The sequence below is a fragment of the Mus caroli genome, chromosome 8, assembly GCF_900094665.2.
Source record: "Mus caroli chromosome 8, CAROLI_EIJ_v1.1, whole genome shotgun sequence".
Lineage (NCBI taxonomy): Eukaryota > Metazoa > Chordata > Mammalia > Rodentia > Muridae > Mus > Mus caroli.
Window position 1 is genome coordinate 5033535 of NC_034577.1, and position 23517 is coordinate 5057051.

Sequence of the window (23517 nt, forward strand, 5' to 3'; positions counted from 1 at the left end):
ATGGACCGTAGGCTTCATCGATGGCTCCTTTCGGCTTCCTCCAGACTGAGAAGGAAATGGTCCTGTCTGTGCTCTGCTTGGGGCCTGCATTATTGATATTCTTTAATCATTATGTTGGAGCATAAAGCTGCTGTTATGTTGCCATTATGATGTGTCTTTATAGAATGTAGTTAGTGAAACAAAAATAGAGGATGCAGCAGGCAGAGCTGTCGCTCCATCTCTGTGAGGCTGAGCTCAGCTCGTGGAACTGAGAGAGAGCCCCCTGGCATGCTGGCTTTTTGGCAACAGTTACACAAAATGAACCTTTCTCAGCCTTCTAAAGAGGAAAAGCCACCTCTAGCATTTCAGCCCACTAGGAGACCTGCAGAAAAGCAGAGTCCATTTTCTAAGGCAGTGTGTTCATTTTAACTTTCCTTTCTCTCCGTGCACGATCACTGCGCCTGCAGCACCACATCCCATGTGCTAGGGACGCAGCCAGGACTTTATGTACGGTAGAAGTGTTTTACAAGAGGCTGAACAGCCCTGGCCTCAGAACCCTCTGGATGCTTTTAACCAAGTTGAGAAGCTGAAAAGGTTGCAAACTTCCTCAGGAGCAAACTAACCAAACTGTCCAACTGCGAATGTCTTTTCAGATTTCCTATCTCTGCTTCATCTACATATCCTGCTAGCCTACTGCTGTAGAGCTTCTGTAAGATAAATGATGATGCCACCAACAAATAAATCCTTCTGTGCCTTTTACTCTTTTACTCTGTAATAAAGGAAAATGGAGACACCTGGCAACCGTGTCTGCTAGCAAAGAGATGTACATACATTTCTAAGTAACCTCCGAATGGAGGTATATGTCCAAGCTCAAAAGAGATCTTTTCCCCCTGAGGACAGAGCTTGCTGTGTTCCTTGCCTGGGACACAGAAGGACACACACACACCCACGAGGGATCATCAAGTTTTTTATCTGAAGCCAGAAACATGCCTGGGCTTGTTCTGAGGGCGGTGTCACCTAGTCTATTCCAACATGCTGAAAACCCACTTGTTGGAATAGTTGAGTTGATCCATTTTGTCTCCTAAATGTAGTTATATACATGAAAAAGCAGCTTTCTTGAGGCCTCATACATCCGAGGTTACACGGAGGTGATGACACAGAAGCAATAAATGACGACTGGCATCTTTTCTGTGTGTTTGCTTGTGGCGTTTTGCTTTGTTTCATTTTTGGTTTTCTGTATTGTGGACTAGAAGTGAGTTCAGATTCAGGGGAGATGTTACCAGGACTGAGATTCGCTGCCTCCAGCTCCCCTGTGTTTTACAAGAGAAATCTAGTTAAGATGAACTTCACAGGTGTTTTGGAGAAAGAAGACAGGAAAGTGACACAATTTACAAGTAGAATCAGGAATGGAGCTAGCTGTACCTGACATGAACGTGCTCGTTAAAAGTGTGCGAATTTCAGAATTTTGATTTGTTTTAAAGCCACAGTTGTGATTTTACATTTCCTTGACATACTCCTTGCTGGTCAGGAAACAGATGAGTAAGGAACACTGGGTGAATTCTTTGCTTTACCCTAGGGGACCACAGAAGGGGCAGGTGCAGTCCAAGATGGAAAGGGATGGGAGTGTTTGTGACCCCTTAGTCAGTCACCTCCTGTCCTTCCAGCCCTGAAGAATGAGCTTCTCCATCTCCTCTGACCACACACTCAGATCTTACTGATGCAGAATAAACCCGAGGGCCTCAGAAATTCAACTTGATATCCGAATTTCCAGAAAATCCAAATTTAGGGTGGTTTCCTTTCATTGGCAGAACACCAGCTTGATTGGGGATCCTTCTCCAGACTAGTGTTCCAGATCAGCCTGCTGGTGCTCCAGCTCAGCCTTCAGCTCCAGATTATATTTTCATCTGTGACAGGGTGAAAACAAACATTTTCCCCCCTTCTGAAAATAACAATATTGAGAACACCTGGTTTGTAGCTTTCTTAAAGTTTGTTCTGCAAATTCAAACATATGTCAGTAGATGAAATGATTGATGAAAATGCTCCATGCTGCATTGCAAGGCAGAGGACCCTGTCATTAAATAGCTTTTTTGAGAAACAGATAGAAAAGGAGTTAATTGTCTCTTCTTGAGAAGACTGCTCCAGATCACCAAAGGTGTCTGTTTCCTTTTCCAAGTGGGAAAAGGTATTTAATTTATTCTATGCAATTTTCCGCTTTCTGTCCCACTGACTACTATATTTAATTACTCTAAATCACTCTCCACATGAAGACGTGATGGGCTTCTGAGAGCTGTTACAAGGATGCTGCCTGTAAATGTTTGTCTGCTTGAGCAGCACTGAAAGTCCTCAGCCTGGCTTCCCACACGTCATTGGCTAAAAGACAGTGTAGACTGGTAATGAGGAGGACAGGTACTTCCTCCATGACATCAGACTCTGCACCGAGCTGAGCTCCTGTTCGACAGGATGCAACATCTGATGATGGTGACCTGAAACCTCATTTGCTGTGTAAGCTGGATGTGACAACAGATGAGCATCACTAAGGCACCCAGGACCTTTCAACTCCAGAAAAGAGACTTAGCAATGACAGATGACAGATGCATCCCCAAACCCCAATCTCCACCACCCTCTGGGAAGCTCAGCTTCTGATCTGCGAGAAGCCAAGCTGAGAACTGACCACATGGAAACCAGTTAGATGTCTGATGCCATTTGCAGCTCTTTACAGACCTGGGTCTCTTGATGTTTTTTCCAGTCGGTGCAACAAACTGGCTTGTTTTTTTTTTTTTTTTTTTCTCCAGCGTGAAGACTCTAGTGTCTTTCCTTTTCCTAAAATTAAGGCCCTTTTAATTACAACTTATATAATGGTTTGCAGAATGGGAGAATTTTTATTGCCATATTTGAAGACTTAGATTTTAATCAAAATCTTTAAAAAAAAAAAAAAAAGTTCTCCTTAAGAGATAAGTCTATCTCTTACCTTTTTTGTTGTTTTTGTTTTCTTTTTTTTTTTTTAATTGGGTTTTTGTTTTGTTTTGTTGGTGGTTGTTATGGTTTAGGTATGAAACCTCCCCTGCAGACTCATTTGTTTTTACACTTGGTCCCCAGCTGGTTACAGTGTTTTGGAAGTCAATGGGACCTTTAGAAGTTTAGCCTTAGCTGGATGGGACAGGCCAGCACACTTTTGTCTTGACAGCTAACGCTCAACCTGCTTCTCCTCTCTTTCCTTCTGTCTGCCACCTGTGATGTGAGGAGCCCTAGCCACAAGTTCCCAGCACTGTGAATACCACCTTTACCTCCCTTCATGTGGATGGACCAAAACTCAGAAGGGGAGAAACATCTTGCTCCATTAAATGATCTTTGTCTGGTCGTTGATGACAGTAACGGGACAGTGGATGCAAAGTGGTCATTAAACTGCTCTCAACACCGAAGCCTAAAGAACAAGCAAATGAGAAGAAAGCAAAAGCAGGAAGAGCCATGTGCACATGGTTCCCTGCTCGAGAGGGAAGAGCTCTGGCCAGCCCGCTCATCTACAGGTCTGTCCTAACTCCCCAATACTGACTTTTTAAACTCTACTTTTGGAAATTAAATTAGACAATGCAGACATTGCAGCGTCTGATAGCCAAATTGTAAAACAAACAAACAAACAACACCATCTCCTGGACTGGGATGCAAACATCCCAGTTTGATGCTTTGGCTTGAGTTTGATGCCAGAACCCACATAAAAAGCTAGGCATGGGGATAAGTATTTACAACAGTAGTGATGGTCAGCCAACCTAGACATGCCACAAATGCCAGGCCAGGCTAAAAGAAAAGTCTATATATGCACTTGAAGAGCAACACTCGAAGCTGACCTCTGGCCTACACAGAGAGAAGTACACATAGACACATGGACACGGACGGACACACACACACACACACACACACACACACACACACACACATCAGCTATTGCTGTTTCTCCCAAAACTCCCTGACTGTCTGAGTCATTTCTGATTACCACTAAATAGCTAGGCAAGTCTGCCTCTATTGTCTCATCAAGAATATGTCTTCTTGACCATAGGTTTCTTTCTTTGGGTGGTTTTCTTTGAGATTTTACTTAAAATGACACACACCTCTCTATTCTTCTTACTTTTGTCTTGGTTGGTAGATTTTAATGAGGTGAAGCCTAGAGAAACGTCTCTGGCTAGCTGACAAACCAGTCACTTCAAAGAGTCCCTTTTCTAAGCCCAGAACCTTACCACATACCAGGCCATCTGCATTACAGTCAAATACCCCAACTGATCCACTCAAAATTAGCATGAAAATAAAGGCTGTTTGGGAAGACACTTTCTAAATCTAGAATTTTGAATATGTTCCTGTAGCCTAGCCGCTCACAACACTGTCACCAAACAAATAAAATTTGGAAGACCAAATCACAAGACTGCTTTAAAGATCCAGGCCCTGCGATGTGCCTTCTTCTAACCCAGGATCGCCCACCATTTGGCTTCATGAGCCCACCCTTCTCCCCATATCCACATCAACTGTCACCTCCCAGACCATCTTCTGTGATCATCTATACTTGCTTCTAAAATCAATAAACATGACTTTAATGTAAGCCTCAGGCCCACCAGGAAATGCTGAAACATTTTAGGTACTACATCTAAAAGGATGTTACCTCTAATCCTTAATGAGGGCACTACTGTTTAAATACCAGAGCTGCCAAGACAGTAGAAACTGTCCCTAGAATTGTATTCAGATTTTCACAGAAAAGCAACTCATGACAAAAAAAAGAAAGAAAAAAAGCCACAAGGATGCCTTTGTCATTTGTTATAAGCAAATAGCTTTATTTCTTTTTATTGGACATCATAACCACATATTAATTAGGTCCTCATATGCGACTTACAAGTGTGTTCGCAGCAGACCCCATTACTCCTCCAGCTGGGATACGTAGAGTACAGTGGGACTAAGTGTATTTTATCCAGTAAAACATGGCTACCGTTCTGACCTACAGCTTTAAATTAAACAAGTCTAACTTTTCTAAGATAGGAATAGAGAAAATGTCACAAAATGTCAAAGTTTCTTCATTTGCGTTGTTTTGGGTTCTTTTGTGGGGGTGGGAGGGGCTGAGCGTCGAATCCTGGGCTTCATGGGTGGAAGGAAGGCGCTCTGACTCTTTGCTGTATCCCTCAGCTCCTGACAGTTTATGTCTCGAAGTTCAAGGGATGCAGTAATCTGTTGCAGCAGGAAAGGCTTAGGGGCAGTAGCTGGAAGCTGCCATGAACACTGCACCTGCAACCAGGATGTAGCTACTGCAACTTGTAGGTCTCTTTGGTCATGGTGTTTTCTGTATTTAGTAGTAAGAGGATCTCCATGTATACGAGCACACAGAGGTCATATAGAACTCCTCACTACATGCTGATTAAGCAAACGTCTTCCCAGCTGATATCACCCATTTCACTCTCGGTGTCTTGTAGGGAAGACTTTAATCACGGCCTCACCGCAGACCCCTTTATGCCCTGCTCTCCTGGCCCTGGCTGGGTTGGAAGTCAATACTATGCAGGTTAACAACCTCAACTCTATACTGGCTGTTCACTGAGACTCACATTGCCTGAGAGAGACCTACCTTTATCTTTGGCATGCCTATAGCTTTTAAAAATATATATCTAATTGAAAAATTTCATGTTTGAGGATTTTATACCTGAGAACTTTGTCTGCATCGTTTTGTCAAAGTGGGAGCTGGCTCAGTGTGTCTCAAGCAGACTGCAGTTCCCACAGGAGCCTCCCACTCATAGCTCCTAATCTCACACCTAAGGCAGAGCCACGGACTCGTCCCTTGAGCCTTTCTCCTCTATGACTCACTTCTGATCCTGCCTCTCAGACTCCACTAAGGTTGTCCATCTGAGTGTATGGCTTCACTGCCTGAGACTCCCAGAGCTTCCTTTCACTTCTTCTTAGCCCTGCTGTATGCAGAGCTCCCCATCATCAGACCCTCACGTCTACCAAATACAACTGACTCTCCCGTCCTCTCCCCTCAGGCAGCCTCCAGTTGCTTGGCATGGCCATTCATGGTCTTCTTACCTGTGTGTAGACTTTAGGTGCTGGGTTATTATTTACTTCCTCAAACACTCAAAAACCCTGAACTTCCCCCTAAAATCTGCAGAGCATTCACATTCTTCCATCCTGATGCTAGCTATGTTCTTAGGGCTTCATCTTTGCCTTCTTTCCCGGTGATGCCCATCAGAATCCACCTCAGGACACATTTACCTTCAGCCACTCTTTCTTTGTTCCCCTAACACCTGAACATAGGGACACTGCTGGCCTTCACTGAGCCTCTGTACCTTCTCCCCACACTGACCGAATCTAAAATATAGATCTTCATTTATAAGAAAAACCTTGCAATTGGCAAACTGGGAGTTTCATTAATAACTCAATGCCTGTGGTGTTGTCAGGAGGCCCCAAACACTGCAAGCCCTTTATTGTGCTCTGACCCCAATCAGCTAGGACTCAGTGCTCACGCATAGAGAAAGGACTCAGATATTGAGCAAGAGCGTAAATGTGCTCTCCGTTACTCAGAGCCGGCCACACAAATCTCAGTGTGAGACTCAGAAAAAGCTTCTGCTTTAGTAAAACAAAGCTTCCCAAAGCCTCCAGGTAAACAAACCTCAGCTCAAAGCCATCTAAATGGGAAAGTTCCATCCAGAGACCGTTTCTACCTGGTTCTGTACTCAGAGCTTGGGAAATGCTTTGGGCATCTCTTGCAGTGTGATTTGAGGGGCAGCTTGGACAGAGAGCTGGGCTCTCCAATCCTACTAGCTCATTTACTTAGTCAACCAAAGATGTTGAGTGTCTGAGGCACAATAAGCATACACATTTAACAATAAAAGGGGTGTGGGTAGAGGCAGGGTCTCCCCAGTCATATCTAGGGAATCTTTCTTCTGCAGACTGTTATCAAAAGTTCAGGCTTTCTTCTGCACAGAAGTGAGTCAACAACTCTCTCCAGGAACTACCTACTTTTCTCAGTGGGGAAACGTCTGTCTGGAGACTCAGATTTAAGAGAAAATATCTCATAGTAATTCATAGGTGTGTGGGTAAACCTTGAATAAGTCACCAAGGTCCAAGGCTTCGTGACCAGGAAGCTGACAACATACACTTTAAGCTGATCGGCATACTGGTCCGATAAACAAAAAATACTGAAGACTGTGAAGTAAACTAACGTGGTCTTAGCTCACTTCTGTTCCTGTCACTAAAAACCTTTGTGTAGAATGGTACTTTATTTAGCACTTGGTTCTGGAGGCAGGAAAGTCCAAGATGAAGGGGATAAACCTGATGAGGGCTTACTGCCACCACAGCACTTTGGGGTGAGGGAAGGTGTCGCAAGGGAGGAGCAGCACTCCAAAGAAAGCATAGGAAGCCAAGTGTACCCTTTTATTGGTGCGTCTATGATAACTAACTCAGTCCCTAAATAATTTTAATACATCTATGAGGATAAAGCTTTCCTGGCCTAATTATATTTTGATGCTGTTGATTGGGGGGAATATTCAATCCATACAAAGAAAGAGTTTAATCCCAACAGTAACCACAACTTGATTAGTTGACATACTAGCTCTAGAAGGTGTGTGGATACATTAATTATTTTCCTGTTGCTGTGATAAAACACCATGACCAAAGACGCTTAAAAAAGAAAGGGCTTATAGTCCCAGCGAAATGGAGGTCACCATGAAGGAGGCATAGCAGCAAGAACAGGAAGCTGACTGATCACATCTGTGCTCCTACACAGGAAGCAAAGAGAGAGAGAGAACAGGAAGTGAGTCAGAGCTACACACCCTCAAAGCCCACCCCCAGTGACATAGTTCCTCCACCAAAGATCTACCTCTTAAAAGATCTACAACCAACACCACACACTGGGGATCAAATGTTGAAACACATGAGTCTACAGCAGATATTCCTCATTCAAGCCAGTATACTTGAGTAACCCTGAGGGCAATTTGATCCATCTTGGGTCAAAAGTTGATAGGAAATATTCAAGTAAGTTGTGATAAAATATAAATGATATTTATAACTCTAGTAAAAATCAAGTATGTGATTAGTTACGATTTCTATTGCTATGATGAAACTCCATGACCAAAAGTAACCTAAGGAGGAAAAGGTTTATCTGCCTTATACTTCTATACCGCTGTTCATCATCAAAGGAAGTCAGGACAGGAACTCAAACACAGAGGGAACATGGAGACAGGAGCTGATACAGAGGCCATGGAGTGGTGCTGCTTACTGGCTCTCTCATCATGACTGGCTCAGCCTGCCTTTTTTATAAAGCCCAGAACCACCATCCTAGGGACAGTACTACCCACAATGGGCTGGGCCCTTCTCTCCCCCCCCCCATCACTAATTAAGAAAATGGCCTAGAGACTTGCATACAGGCTGATCTTATGGAGGCATTTTCTTAAATGAGATGCCCTCCTCTCAGATGACTTTAGCCTGTGTCAAGTTGATGTAAAACTATCCATCACAAATGTAGAATATAAAGTTAGTAGTCACAATCTAGAATTTGCCTTGTAAATATGGAATCAGAAGAGAAGAGAGAAACAAAACAAAGAGAGGCTGTTTAATTTAACCTTAGATTTGGATGTAAGACACTCACCTTAATTTATAGTTTAAGGATCTCAAACTCTCTCTCCTATTTAACTGTGATAGGCACATATACAACTCCGGGACACATTGGCTTTTCATGAAGTCTAGCGATAAAAAATGCATTGAACAAAAACATACATGCCCTTTTATGGCAAGCAGAGAACTCCAGCCCGCCCATGCATATTTGGGAGTGTTAGACATAAAGGAAGGGACTTGAATAGTGCCCTGCAGAATCACAAACTGACATATCCCAGGATCGCTTTCCACCCCGAAGTCTGATGCAAACACACACAGAACTGAACAGCTTTGAAGAGCAGCCAGACTCCCCCAGACTCTGGAGACAGCACTGCTACCTAGATTAGGCACGTTGGGAATTTTTTTCTTTCTTTCTGGGCCTTGTTTTTTTGGTTTTCTGTGGGTTTTTTTTTTTTTCCCTTATAGAGGGAATGGAACCTGGCTATCTGTATTTTATTTCAGTCTCATCTTCTGAATCTTTGGAAGATTACTTCCCTCACAACCATCTATCAATCAATATTAGTTTTTAAGAACAAGTGAATTCACATATACTTAACTGTTCTCTGTGTAGTTTATAAAAGTTTCTTTGATGTCTTCAACTTAAAAATGAATCCTACCTTAGCTCTTATCAAATCCAACAGACTTTGTTACAGAACACATTTCCCATAAAACAAACTTTAAAATACATAAGCATGCTTCTTGGCTTTGATTCTTCAAGCACATAGGCATTACATGCACGAAATTCACTGTGGTATGTTTGAAGTAATTGTTCATAGGTCAAACTGATTCATCATCTAAAACAGTGGTTCTCGACCTTCCTAATGCTGTGACCCTTTAATACAGTTCCTCGGGTTGTGGTGACCCCCCCCAACCATGAAATTATTTTGTTGCTACCTCATAACTGGAATTTTGCTACTGTTATGAATCATAATGTAGATATCAAATATGCAGAATATTTGATAAGTGACCCCTGTGAAAGGGTCATTATATGCCCCCCAAAAGGGTCAAAACCCACAGGTTGAAAACCTCTGACCTGTATTTTATTTTAGGATTTTTCTTAACTTTTTAACGTTGATTAAGTATTTCTCAGAGTATCTTACTTCCACCTCCATTCCAGAGAAGCACTTTGCAAGGCTCAGAAATCCTGAATTCTCTGCCTTTTTAGGCTGGAGAAGGAGAGGACACAGGCTAGATGGGTAGCCAAGATAGACACTCAGGCCTGGACAGGAGAATTATGAAGGGAGATACGTGGGGCAGTAGGTTCCCACTAAATGGATGTCTTGGGCTTGCCATCTTTCACAGTAATTGCTGTGTCCGGGAAGTTGACTGTCTCTGGAGATGAATCTATTTTAAGTTTAATGGATCAGTAGACACTGTTGAAAGACTAGTATGGGTCGCTCTCCTTGACTCTTCCAGTCTGAGTGAAGAGGTGCCTATAATGCTGTACAGGTACAGTGCACACCAATTTCTCCTCACCTCCTCCAGCCCCCCAAAACAAACCACCTTCTGTGAGCTGTGTGTGTGCATAAAATACTAAGTCACTTGAATATATTAGTAATAATATTTTTGTTTTCCTATACCCGTCTCTCCCCCTGTCAGTGATATAATGTGCACTTCAAACCAAATCGATACAACCCAAGAAAAGGCAGAGTCTGCGCGTGCGCTTATTCACTGTGATTTGCGTTGGCCTTTATGGCAGCCAAATGTGCAATTTTCATGAACTTTTATTTGAAAGAACCTTGGCATTCAAAGATATAACCTTTGTGGAATAATAAAAAGCCACCATAAATGTCTGTGGCACGTAGTCATTAGTGATCTTTCTGAAGAGCAGATGAAAATCACTCACCACTGTGTATAAAAAGCTACGTAGCTGACGCAGACCCCACCAGCACCCACCCTACACTTCAGAATCTCTGCAGCTCTCTGCCTACTGTTTGTCCATCTGGAAACACTTGGAAGAAAATGATAAGAATATCCCTTTTCAAAAAGCATGACATTAAAAGTGAAGACGAAAGACCACTATGAAGGTGGCATTTTCTAATTCTTTGTGTCTGTCTAATAAATGCTAAGAATTTATCTACTGACCACTGCACAGGCTGCAAGCATATGGTGGTGAGCAATTTCTGTGTGGTTTCGGTTTTCCTACAGCTTATAATCTAGGAGGGAGAGGAAGGCATTCAACTAGAAAAATCAACAACTAAACAGAGGCTGGAAGCAGTAAGCCGCCTAAGCTGAGGGAATGATGAATGTCAGAGCCTTAACCCACAAGGAGGCATCAAGAATTACCTGCCTGCAGCAGCTGCATCCAACCCAAGTCCTTCAGGATGTGGAGACGGATTAATTAAGCAGAGTGGGGAGGCATGTCTCTGCATGAGAAGAACACATTCAGGGATGAATAATGGTCCAGAGGGCTATAGTGCCTCTCTCCGGCATTCCCATATTAGAGTCTTGGAAGTCAGAGGACAAGTGCCCGAGTCAGGAAGTTGTTGGAAGCAGAACTGGCGAGTCAGTTAGGAACCAAATGTAGGCTGGTGCTTGGGAGAAATGCTGCTTTCAGAAAGGGCTTGCGAGCCCTCGATTTCACAGCTGGGTAAACTGTGTTAACTTCTAAAATGAGGAACGGAGACGCAAGCTCATTCTAGATGAAAGGTCAAATAAGTTCTAGAAAACACTAAGTTTGAGAAGCCTCTGAGACTCGTGTGATATTTAGGTAGATGGATAACTATTCGTCACTCAGGAAGGAGATCTGTCTGACAACACCACTGGAGTCCGTGGTATAATGGGCCTGAAACTGGGGGAAAAGGCATGACCTATCTAGGAGAGAGAGGAGAAGAAAGCCAGAGCCCTGATGTTCAGTGTCTGACTCCATTGACAATTTGAGCCACAAAATTCTATACTCTGGGCACCTTGTTGCATCTCCCAGGCCTCTACTCACAACACTCCCCTCGGTTATGGCTGACAAACACATCAGACTCTTTCTCGTGTTGTATTATCCTTGATGTTGTAGATCAGACGTAACTCATAACTCTCCCCCCCTAACATTCACTAGAAGTACCTAGGATTTATGCACTTTACGTAAAATACAGTATCACTCCACCACTGATCCTTTTCCTCCTCCACAGCCTGGGATGGAAAGTCATCCTCTTCAGATCCTGAGTCATATGTACAAACCATGCGGTCTGCACGTGGTGCTTTATAACCTAGGAGAACACCCCGAGACTGTGTGGAGCTTCTTCAGTGTTGTTTTAAAGGTCTATAAATCTGTCTGCAACTATACCTTGGCTTTCTCAAGCCTGCCCTATGTGTAGGCTGACCCGTAAATACGATGCTATGTCTGATTGGAAGAACATTCAGGTTGCCTCACCAACTCCCCTGTAACCTGCCTGAGCCTGACACTTAGGAACTGATTGTGCAACATTTTAAAGCATTACACATTTGAACCATTAAAGCTGAGAGCTGAAGATCGATCCCTTTTTTATTAGCCAAAGCAGACTTTAGTCTGTCAGATTAGCTGAGCTCTGCAAAAGATATTGGTAAATTTTTCCCCAGGTGCAAAGGTGGAAAAGATATTAAAATTCTTCAGTGTCTCCCCAGTGCCTCAAGAGAAAACCCAATTTTTAGCAGGGCAGACCCAAGCCCTAGGAGAGCTGGCCCTTGATTTCCTCTCCAGACTTGTCTGTCTGCCTCCACTTGCATCAGTTGAAGGGGACACTCACAAGACTCCTTGTGTAGGCAACTTTGCATCTACCACAAAGCCTGTTTTGATAGAATAAATGACTCTGGTAACAAATGTGGAACAGAGAAGTCCCCAGTGGGTTCTCAGAAATTAAGGCCAGGAAGGAGACCCCTGCGCATCTGCTTGGTTCCCGTCATTCGTGGTCATTATCAACTGAAGCAGTCTCCACTTGCCTACCATGAACGAAGAAAGGGATACAAGAGGCTCCTGTATGCGTAGCCCAGATTTTAGACTCTCATGTCGCCAATTGGCTATAATTACTCACTAAGTCTTAAGTTGGCGTCAGTGATGGTGGAGGATGAGACATGGGTGACCCGGTGGACACACGTCCCTCCAAATGCCCCCACCAAAGCCTATACCTGGTAGAAGCTATGGTTCCCACCACACAGCACTGCCAACATCTGTTACAAGTGACCTTTCCTCCACCTTGGGTGATGAATGCCTTGGCGTTGGCTCTGCGCTCTGTTTGTTTTCCTTCGAGCAGCTTCCCTGTCATATTGCAGGTGTTCAGTAAGCGAGCATTCAAATAAAGAGCAGGTGATGGATGAGTCATGTAACATTAGGTATGGTTGTGAGATGTTTCGCCACCTGGGGAGAATTTGTTAGGCACTTTAGCTTCTTGCAAACTCTTGCTATGATTAAAAACTTTCAACCTTGAAAGCCGTGACTCCCCAAAGTAGAGCCTGGGAAACAGGATTTTCTCAACTCCTCCCAGGTCACTAGAACAAAGGCCTGCAATGGAAGTTTCACAGGAGGCTTGAATGCAAAATAGCAACGAAACACCCATTTTTGTCCAGGAACAGTCTGGCAAGGGACACCTAGTGTTTTAATAGTGGCACAAATACTGTGGGAGTAACTGACAACATTTTGGTTGCATTTAAGTTCTAGCCACAAGATAAAAACCCGTATCTGGCACCATTATCAGACCAAGAGGCTATAGCTAGGCAAGTCATTGACACTAGGGAAGAACCTACTGCTATTATTTTAATAAATGGACACATTATTTGTCTTAATTAGTTTCTATTGCATATATATATATATATATATATATATATATATATATATATATATCATGGATGAAGGCAACCTGGGGAGGAAAAGGATTATTTCGTTCACACTTCCATATTATATTCCACCATTGAAGGAAATCAGGACAGGAACTCAGAGCAGGAACCTGGAGGCAGGAACTGAAACAGAAGCTGTGGAAAGGTGCTACTTACTGGCTTGTTTTTATAGCTTGCTTTGCCTGCCTTCTTATAGCATCCAGGACCCTCAACTCAGAAGTAGCACCACAGACTGGCCCACAAGCCAATCTGATTGGAACATTTTCTCAGGGGAGATCCCCTCTTTCAAAATGACCCTCACTCGTGTCGAGGCGACACAGAACTAGCCATCACAGTATTCAATCAGCTCCCAGTGATTCGTCATTACACTCATAGATCAGTATATCTCTTAACCCTCCTTTGAGAAAGCAGATGGTAATTAGTACAGACCCCACAACTAGTCAGGCTTCAAAGAATAGGAGACTCTAGAATAGTCAGCCTAAAGGGAACAAACATGTCACAATCCCCCACTCCACGCTTAGGAGTCATTGCAGAAGAGGTGGCAGAAAGAGACTAAAGAGCCAGATAACTACAAGGAGACATTTCTGGACACCATTGAAGCCATCGATATGAGCTCACAGCAACTGCAAAAGCATGTACAAGACCTTCACAGGTCCACTTCAGACCAAAGCCTGCATGAAGAGGGGAGTTGAATGCAGTCTCGCACAAAGCCAGGAAGCTATTGGCAATTGTTAGATATTAACGAGCAGGCACAGTTCTCTATAAGACTATGTAAGCCCTGCTAAGTCAGTGGAAGACCACATACCTAAGAATATTTCTGCAGCACAAATTGGTGTTTTGTTTTGTTTTGTTTTTTAAAAGGACACAAAGTTATTTGGGTGTTTGGTGAAAGGGATGTGGACCTGGGAAAAATTGGAGAAGGATGGGAGAATATAATCAAAACACGTTATATAAAACTTTCAAATAATGTCTGTTTAAGTAGCTCAAATAGAGAAAGACATTTGCCAATGCACGATGAAAGAAGGAGACTCCACCATTGAGAAGTCAGGCACAGCAACACACACCTACATGGCCAGCACTTGGGAGACTGAGTCAGGAGGCATGTCATCAGTTCAAAGTCACCCTGGGTTTCACAGCAAGAACCAGATCATCTAAAGCTACAGAGCAAGGCCCTGCCTCAACAATTAATCAAATTTTAAAAGAAAGTATATGGAAGATCACAGAGTTTGGAGAACAGTAAAATGCTTGCCTAGCAAGCATAAGGACTTGAGCTATAGCAATGGAAAGAAGACCCTATCTCCAAACACTTAAGATTGTCCTCTGGGATGTGTGTGCATATGTACTCACACACACACACACACACATACCTGTCTATGCATGTGCATATGTGTATATGTGTGTGTCAATGATTTGTAGTGTGTGTGCATGCATTTGTGTATGTGTGATACCTTCTGTCTTCATCCTTTGGCTCCAGTTAGGCACTGTGCTTCATTACATACAAGCATTTGTGGCCTATTAAGGACTTAATGTTCACATTTTACATACATGTGTTGATTTTTTGTTTAATTCACCAGTAAAACTAATATTTATCAAAATCATAAAACCGTGTTTTATATTGTTGTCTTTGATCATTTTAAAAATTGTAAGTTTGGGGACAAGTTAAAATTAATGAGACCTTTGAGCCTAGCCAAAATGAGGCCCCAGAAAGTTCCGTCGCCTGGCCGGAGTCACAGAGTTTTGCTCCACCCCAAGTTGTGTCCAGAGTCATAGAACTATAACAGAGAGAAGGAGCTGTTCGGCTGTTCGGAAGTAGACAGTGTGTCTACCATCCAGTGACAGAACGCTGTGTGTCCTGATAAATACTCAAGATGGGGGATTTTACATCTTTTAGAAAGGACAATTGAATAAAAGGGAATTTGGAATTCTGCCCAAGAAATTTTAACTGAAAACATTGGCTGGCTTTTCCATAAAATATTTATTTCCATTAGACGCTTGTGGACTACCAGAAGTTGTTCCCTGGGAGACTGCTTCTGCTAGCAGCTGATACTTGTACCGTTCAAGGATGCAATGCCAACTTTTTGTTTATTTGTTAGGTTTTAATTTTTTCAAATGTCTTCTCTGAATTAAAACAACATTAAGTTTGGGAATGGCATGACATAGGATTTTTTTTTTTTAAATAATGATGTGAAGTAGATGAAGAGTCTCAATCTCACCTAAAACAACCCCTGACAGTCAGTAAGTGTCTTTGGATGGAGCCTAACTTCTTCTCAGTTTTCCAGGTACTAGAATCCCGACTACAAAGGAGAGGCATCACTGTCTCTGTCCTTTCAAACAGGTTTGTTTCCTGGCTGTTGCCAGTTACAGATCTGAAATTCAGCTTGTGACAAGCCCACAATGGGGCTGCAGGGGGCCTGCTGGTCTCTTCTGCTCTGAGCCACTGGAGGACCTGTCACCTTGGAGGACAAAGCCCTCCAGCTGTCCGTCCCTAGCTGATTTCAGACCTCATAGGAGAAAGGTGGGAAGGAAGAAGCCTGGGCGCTATTGTTTGGTGTCTGAGGATTTGATGTGGGGCTGGAGGCTGGGAACCTCGATGGAGTTGGCAGAAAAGACATAATTAAGACAATTCATTTTGTCTAGGAAAAGTACCCTGCCCTGTCATCCCAGACGGTCCTGAGCTCTTTGTTATGCTTTGCTTGGAAAGTTTTCTTTTAAATGTCATTCAGGAAGTGCCATTTTGGAGGGAAAAAATGAAACGATAGAGAACTGAGAGATAATTTTAGAAAGAAATTAGACTTTAATGAAGAGCAGTGTTTACTTTAAAACATCTTAGTTAGCACTTGCTCAACCGATCCTAAAACCTTTTACCTGGATTTCATCAGATTATCTATTATAAACAAAGAAACATCTTAAAGAATGACTATCTTTTTTATATAAGAGTCTGCGAGCTTTCTCCTTCACTCAAGTGTTTGAAAGAAGGTTGCACCAGATGGCAGGCTGAGGGGTTCCTAAGAGGAAGAGAAGGGGCCCCGATAAGATAATAATGTCTACAACCAAAATCAGTGGGAACAAACACTGGGTATTTGGTAAGTGTGCTGATGTCTCAGATAAAATAGTTGATGCAGGCTGTGATCTTAAAGACTCAAAAGTCATTATGATTTCTGTAGGCCACCTCCTTCTGGATACCAGGGACATTGGATGGTGAGTGAGAGACCGAGAGGGACCACCTCAGGATGGCAGACACAAAGAGAATTGACACTCAGGGCCCACACTTCTTGGGGCAAACTTTTAAAATACATATATTTACAAGATATATTTATAGCAAATATTTGAAAAATGAAAGGCAAGTCTGAAAAATCAAGAGTGTAGGGAGTAAGCTCTGCATGTAGTTGTTTAAAAGTATGACTTGTTTATATTCTCTAAGACCAGATAAACACAAAGCAAAGGCTACTTTGATAATTCCAAGCACTGTGTCAAGTCTTCCGTTGGTTGATGAGCAGACTGTCTCTGTGTGTCTTCCTCAAGCCCTGTTGAACAGGAAAAAAGCTATGAGGCAAGGGCCAGCACAGGGGAGAAAATGTTTCTATAATGAACTTGACACTGGCTTTCCAAAGCTTATCTGCCCTCTCTACTCTTGACAAAATATCGATTCAAACTCAACAATCATATTAATAACAGTGTAACTCACTCACAGAGTTTTTAATTATAAATAGACACCAAAGTGAATCAAACATCTTGCCTAGAGTTCCTCTGTACTCGATGGAAAAAATAAACTTTCTTTTCTCAGAGAAAGCAATGTTCTGTCATATAATCAATGTATTTAATAACTGAACGAATTGGGGTTACTTCCTCTCTAGCTAACACTAAGGAATGTGTCATCACATTTGGTCTCATCCACCATTAGAACCAAAACAGGCAATCAAGAAAAGTCATTTTTGTTTCTTTACAAAATAAAAGGAGGAAGAATGTGAACACAGCATATTTAGACTATTGTAACCTTTTACTATTATAAAATACCTAAATTCTTAGATTTTAAACAATCAGAATTTTATAATTTACATTCAAATGTGAATAGGCTTCAAATATGCTTGAAATGTCCTGAAGAGAGAGAAAGAGAGAGGGGGGTGTGAAATATATCTTTCAACCTTGTCTTTGATAATTAAAAATAACAGTTTTTTTGAATAATGTAAAATGCTGAGAAACACTGCATGCCTAAGTGTAAAGAGGGGAGCAGGTTACCTGTTCCTTGTGGCAAGGGTCCAATGCCAGGGGTGTGACATTCTGGTCCACATCACAAGGAACATACAAATTCTACAATATGCTGCGTTGTCACTGACTGTGGTCATTTAAAACAACTCTGAGAAAGAAAAGTGTCAAGTAGAGTCTAGCATCTTCTTACCTCAAGGGCTCTCTTAATTTATAATCTGAAGGGCTTGGATATAGCAGAAGCCAGTTGTATAACCTACACATTGAAATCCAAACTACTCTTCAGGATAGCCAGGTAAACCCATGGCATTAAGACCTGATCTTCAGGAAAATTATTCACCAGGACTGCTGTATGCTTATCTAAAGCTAAATTTTACCAAAAGGCATGGGGGCAGAAGTCCCTCTAGTCTGTAGATCCTTATAAGGGGGGGTGTCCAGAACCTGAGCACTACCTCCCAGATTCCCAAGATGTGTGCAATTACCTCCTAGAGAAGAATTGGAGTTGGGGGGTCTCAAGGGCTTAGATAATGCCGTGAAATAAATTACAACGATTACCGTGTGCTTTTCCAGGAGTTAGATTATGTAAATCTGTCTGGGGACTTCAAGAATAAAAGACAGAGGAATGTCCACTTTATGAAATTGCTATTAAAATGTGACCTAGAGTTGAGGACAAGGTTAATCACTGGTTTTTAACTGAAGTATCATTCCACTTTAATATCACCGCTCAGGTCTTAAATATTGAAGCAAGTCACATTTTGCAGGGACAATTACCTTTGAATGAAGAATGGCAGGGCTCTGGTCTTTGCTGACCCTTGTCACTCCTGCAGGGTAATCCATGGCAACTCTGTTACCACGGCAACCAAGGACCAAGCACAAGAATAGGCTAAGACCGTGAAATCTGATGTCATACTCTCATAAGATATAAATTGCAAATGATATTCTAAAGTAGATTTGTTCAGCCCGTGATCTAAATTCTAAATTAGTTGGAAGTGAGCACGAGGCTCCCGGTGGGACAGGCAGTTAAGGATCTCACGCTCGCCGATCCAAAAAAAAACTTTAAGGGTTTACTAAATGTAACACTGGGAGATAGATGGACGCAGTGCCCGTTCCTCTGGTGCCTTCCTCCCCCCACCTCAACACCGTCCCTAGAAATCACAGTTCACTACCATTCTTGAAATCCAAAGTTGACATTTTAAAGTGTATCTATTGTTTAAATCCATTTTTTAAAAAAATCCATAATTTGATCTTATTTGTCATAGAAATCACACAGACATTTACCAAATTTCCAATCCATTTTCATCATAGAGCTTAACACCCAGGTTTACCTTCCCATCTTAGAAACACGACTTCAGTTTGATGGTGGGGACACTGGGACTGAGACACCCTACTAATTCTGCTACAGTTACACATTTCAGTGACCTTTATCCAAGTGCCTTGAGCATTTTGTTATCATCTTCATCGTCATCATCACATTTGAACAGGGGAGTGCCACTATGGTGTTAGTTTATCAGTTAGACTATAGAGGGTCCCTCACGTCCTCCTATCCCCACCTTCCCATTGCTGGGGTCCCGCATTCACATTGCCTAGCTTAGCCTTTTATGTGGGCTCTGAGAATCTGAACAGAGGCCCACATGCTTGCCTGGCAAGCATTTTACCAGTTGACACGTGGCCCCAGTCTCATATAAAATGCTCCCTTGTGTGGTAAGCTGAGGACCAAACATGGAGCCCAGAACTGAGTTTGCATTAGGGCTCACTTGGAGGGTTTTAGAGACATGAAAATGTGGCAGTCGTCACATCGATGTGATTTGTCCTGAAGCTCACCTCCAATATGTCTAGGATAAGACTAACCTGGAGTTGCTTGCCGTAGTCATTCCTTAAATTTTCAAACTCTCTGACGGAAGCTCTCCAGACTCACTGGGAAAGGAGAGAAAGTGAGTGACTGCGACAACTCCTTCTTTCCCAGGTTAAAGAGGCCCTGTGTTTGCAGGGCCTCTGCACCCACAGTTGTATTGACTGTGAGACACTTCCTATCCCCACACTGTAGGCAGATTTCTACAAACATCCGGCCTGCCTGTTTCCCAGCGGGTAAATGAGCGTTTCTTTCTTTTCCTTTCAGATCTATTTATAGTGTAGACACGAACGCCCCCCACCCCCCAGTCACTTCAGAGAACAAAGCAAAGCATATTTGCTCTTCTTAAGAGTGTGGAATCAGGAAGCACTGCCAACTGAGAGCTGCTATGGTCCCTTCGCTGAAATGACATGCGCACAACACCCGTTGGGCAACTGTGAGTTGACATAAGGGGCTCAGGCTGTAGGAGACAGTGGCTATTGAATAAGCTCACAACTTGTTGAGGGAATCACACACCCGCCATGCTTCACAGGTGAGTTAGCAGAACCACGAAGAAAGGATGCACAGCCTGCCACAGAAGAGCTGTGGGGTGCACAGGTAAGGTTCTCTAAAAGGGGGGCCTAGAACCCGTCAGAGAACATGGGAGAGAGTTGCGCGCAGAGCGTGAGTTCCGGAAGAAGGGTGTCTGGGAGGTTGCGTGGATCACAGCAGCAATGGCTATTGTCCTCAAGCTCCTTCAGAATGTGGGATGCCTGCCTCTCTCTCCTTCTCCCTCCCTCTCTCCCTCCCCTTTTCCTAACTTTAGCCCACAGCACGGGCCAGTCTGGTCACAATGAGCTCCAGAGAGCTCCGGCAAAAGGGCCAGCGCAGAGCCGCTGTTGACTGCCCTGCCGACTTAGCCTCCTTCCTGTCCCAACAGCAAACACCTCTTAGTTCCGTTGGCAGGAATCCAGGCGCGCTTCACCTGGTTCCCCTTGGCCTGAGTTTAAAGTCAGTCTGACTACAGGGACACTAGAAAGGAATGAAGGGTACTTCCAGGTCATTCCTAAAGACAGACCTTGTAAGTGGAAACGGCTCTACCTGGCTGACAGTCCAAGACAGAAGACGCCCAAGGTAGAAGTCACACACTTTCACAGTCCCACTAAAAAATGGCACCCCTGTTAGGTGTGGTGGCATATCACCTTTGACCCCAGCCCGGCGGAGGCAGAGGCAGATGTATCTCTTTGAGTTCGAGGTCAGCCTGGTCTACACAGGGAATTCCAGGATAGCCAGAGTAAACCTGTCTCAAAAAAAGGAAACAAAACCAAAAGCAAACAAAAAAGGCATCCAATAACACTGACCATTTTCTGTTAGTTGAGGGCTGCGCCCTAGATGGCTGGTGATGCAAAACTAACCAGCATTTCTGAAGGCATCGCTGGCTGGTGATGTAATGCCTAGGAGCTGAAGGCTATGGCACCCTCCATAGTTACATTAATAACTCTCGGTAACCTTTACCAGGCATTTATTAAACGCTAGGTACAGTATTAAATTCATTATTTACTTTAGTTCTCATTACAGCCATGTGAGCTGGCAAGAATCATCTCTCCTTCAGTTGAGAAAAGTGTAATTAATGTGGGCAAAGAAGTCCCAACTATCTGTGGACCTGGGATTCAGACCTCAGTGTATCTCTCCCTGAGCCCCGTTCATGCCAGCCCCCTGTTTGTTGTCTTCCTCCAGTATCTAGCCTCTCCTGTGGCCTTATTTAATTATGATCCTCACAGGCACTTCAGAATAAAGCACAGTGCTAGCAGCGCTCCAGAGAATGAAACAATAAGACAAAGAAAGATGCTCAACAGGACCTTAAGACAGCAGTCCCACGTGCGCAAGATCAGCCCTCAGAGCACTAAGTGCTGTTATTGCTGGAGAGTAGAGAAAATTGCCCATTCACAAATTGAATCGAAGACCTGCAGTCCCGACGTGGAGGTGTGTGATCTTACCCAGTACTGAGCACTGGTCCATCGACCTTCTGTATTCTCAGTATTGCGGCATTGTGAAGTCTGCCAGACACAGTTGACAAGACTGGCTGTGCACAAAAGCCAGCTCTCCGAGGACAATGCATGGAATTCTCACTGAAATTCAACACAAAAATATAAATTTGACACCACAGTGAGTAAACACAAAAATATAGAAATGCCTTTCAAAAGTCGCTAAGACTAAGAACTGGAGAGGTTGGGAAGGAAACATGACGCCAGCTCTGACTGTGTGATTCAAAGATGAAGTGTGCTTGGCTCGGTTCTATAATGATAGCTTTGTCTCTGTTTACTCCGGGATCACAAAGGCCTTTGTGCAAGTATTTCATGCCCAAGAGGCACTAGGAGATGGGGAGTATTATTATCCATATTTTGGATGAGCGAGCAGATACCTTGCTTGCAAATTCATCCCTGACTAGTCTTTCGTTCCCGGAGCAGGTGAAGCAAACTCATCCCTGACTGGTCTTCCCTTCCCGGAGCAGGTGTGTGCAGCAGCCTCTCAGTCCTTGGTATTGGTCTGGACCACTAGGGAGACACAGAAGACAAGATACTCATTGTCCATGGGAGAGAAGACTCTAGGTGCTTTGAAAAGATAGGACCTGTGACAAGATGGAGACCCGAAAGAGAAAGAGCCTTCTCAGGGCTGTGAGAAAAGGTTGATGTGGTACAAATGTAAACCAGACCGTGAAGAATGAGAGGCGAGGGCACACTAAGGTTAGCACAATAAGAAGTCTGGTCCGGGCATTTACGGAGTGCACACTAAATGTAGGGTCCAACTTCAGCCACTCACTGGCCTCCCTGGCACATTTCATTTCTCTTTAATTTAGCACAACATATATATTTTGTCACTTGCTTGGGCTGCACCTGTGTGCCTGAGGGACGTAATGTGATCGTGCTAGGTGGAGCCTCTGGAATTTATTAATTCAAAAGCAAGGGTCAACAAGAACAGGACTACACACACACACACACACACACACTTTTGTTTTGTTTTGTTTTTTGTTTTTTGAGACAGGGCTTTTTTGTGTAGCATAGACCTGACTGTCCTGGACTCACTTTGTAGACCAGGCTGGCCTCAATCTCACAGAGATCCACCTGCCTCTGCCTCCTGAGTGCTGAGTTTAAAGGCTTGCACAACCATGACTGGCAACACACGCATTTTTAAACAGAGACTCCTCTCACCCTTTCCAGCCCCAAGGATGCTGTGGCATGGTGCTATGAATCAGGAAGCTTTACTAGACCCTAAACCTGCTGGCACCTCAATCTAGGACTCTCAGCTTCCAGAGCAGTGGAGAATGTGCGGCAGCCATTACTACAACACTTAGCCTGTGGTGTTTCCACTCCGGCAGCCCAAATGGACGAAGATAGTCTCCTTAGTGTTGTTCTCTTTGATTTCGCATTTGTTCCTATGACTCTGCAGTCTATCAGAACCATAAGAGGAGAACATACGTGGCTACACAATAGGGAAAGCCATGCCATTCCCTCGAAAGCATGTGTCAGGGTCAGGACTTGACTCATCAGCGTGCTTCGTGATGTGAAGGAAGCTCTGCTCTCTCCCACTGACTTAGGACCCCTCTGTGGATAAAGCTTTCTTTCCTGCTTGGTGGGCACCGCACTGAGATCCCCTCCTGGACTGCTATTATGGTTAGGATGTGAAATGTCCCCCACAGGCCCAAAAGTTAGAACTTCTGGTCCCCTAGATGGTGTTGTTTTAGAAGGTTGTAGGAACCTTTAGGCTGAAAGAAGTATTCCCTAGCCTCTATCTGCTCTATCCTTCACCCAAATACACGCAAACTCCTGCTGCCTTGCCCACCATGAGAGACCATATCCCTTCAAACTGTGGTAGAACACACAGAAATATCCAATACCTGTAGTCACCAGAGAAAAGCAAATAAAAACTACGTTGAGATTCCATCTCACCCCAGACAGAATGACAGCAAAAAAAAAAAAAAAAAAAAAGAAAAACATAAAGGCATGTAACAATGTAAGTATGTACCAATGTAAGAATGTGGGTAATAAGGAGCCTTTTATACACTGTTGGTACACATGCAAATCAGTCCAGCCACC

At 43.4% G+C, this 23517-nt stretch overlaps 1 long non-coding RNA gene across 1 annotated transcript; it reads left to right on the forward strand.

The window, feature by feature from the left end:
* Window positions 1-19860: 19860 nt before the first annotated feature.
* On the forward strand, window positions 19861-23360 carry LOC110299627. The gene is made up of 4 exons (XR_002378498.1): window positions 19861-20041; window positions 21205-21589; window positions 21936-22125; window positions 22642-23360. It is a non-coding gene; the product is annotated as an uncharacterized LOC110299627 (long non-coding RNA).
* The last annotated feature ends 157 nt before the right edge of the window (window positions 23361-23517 follow it).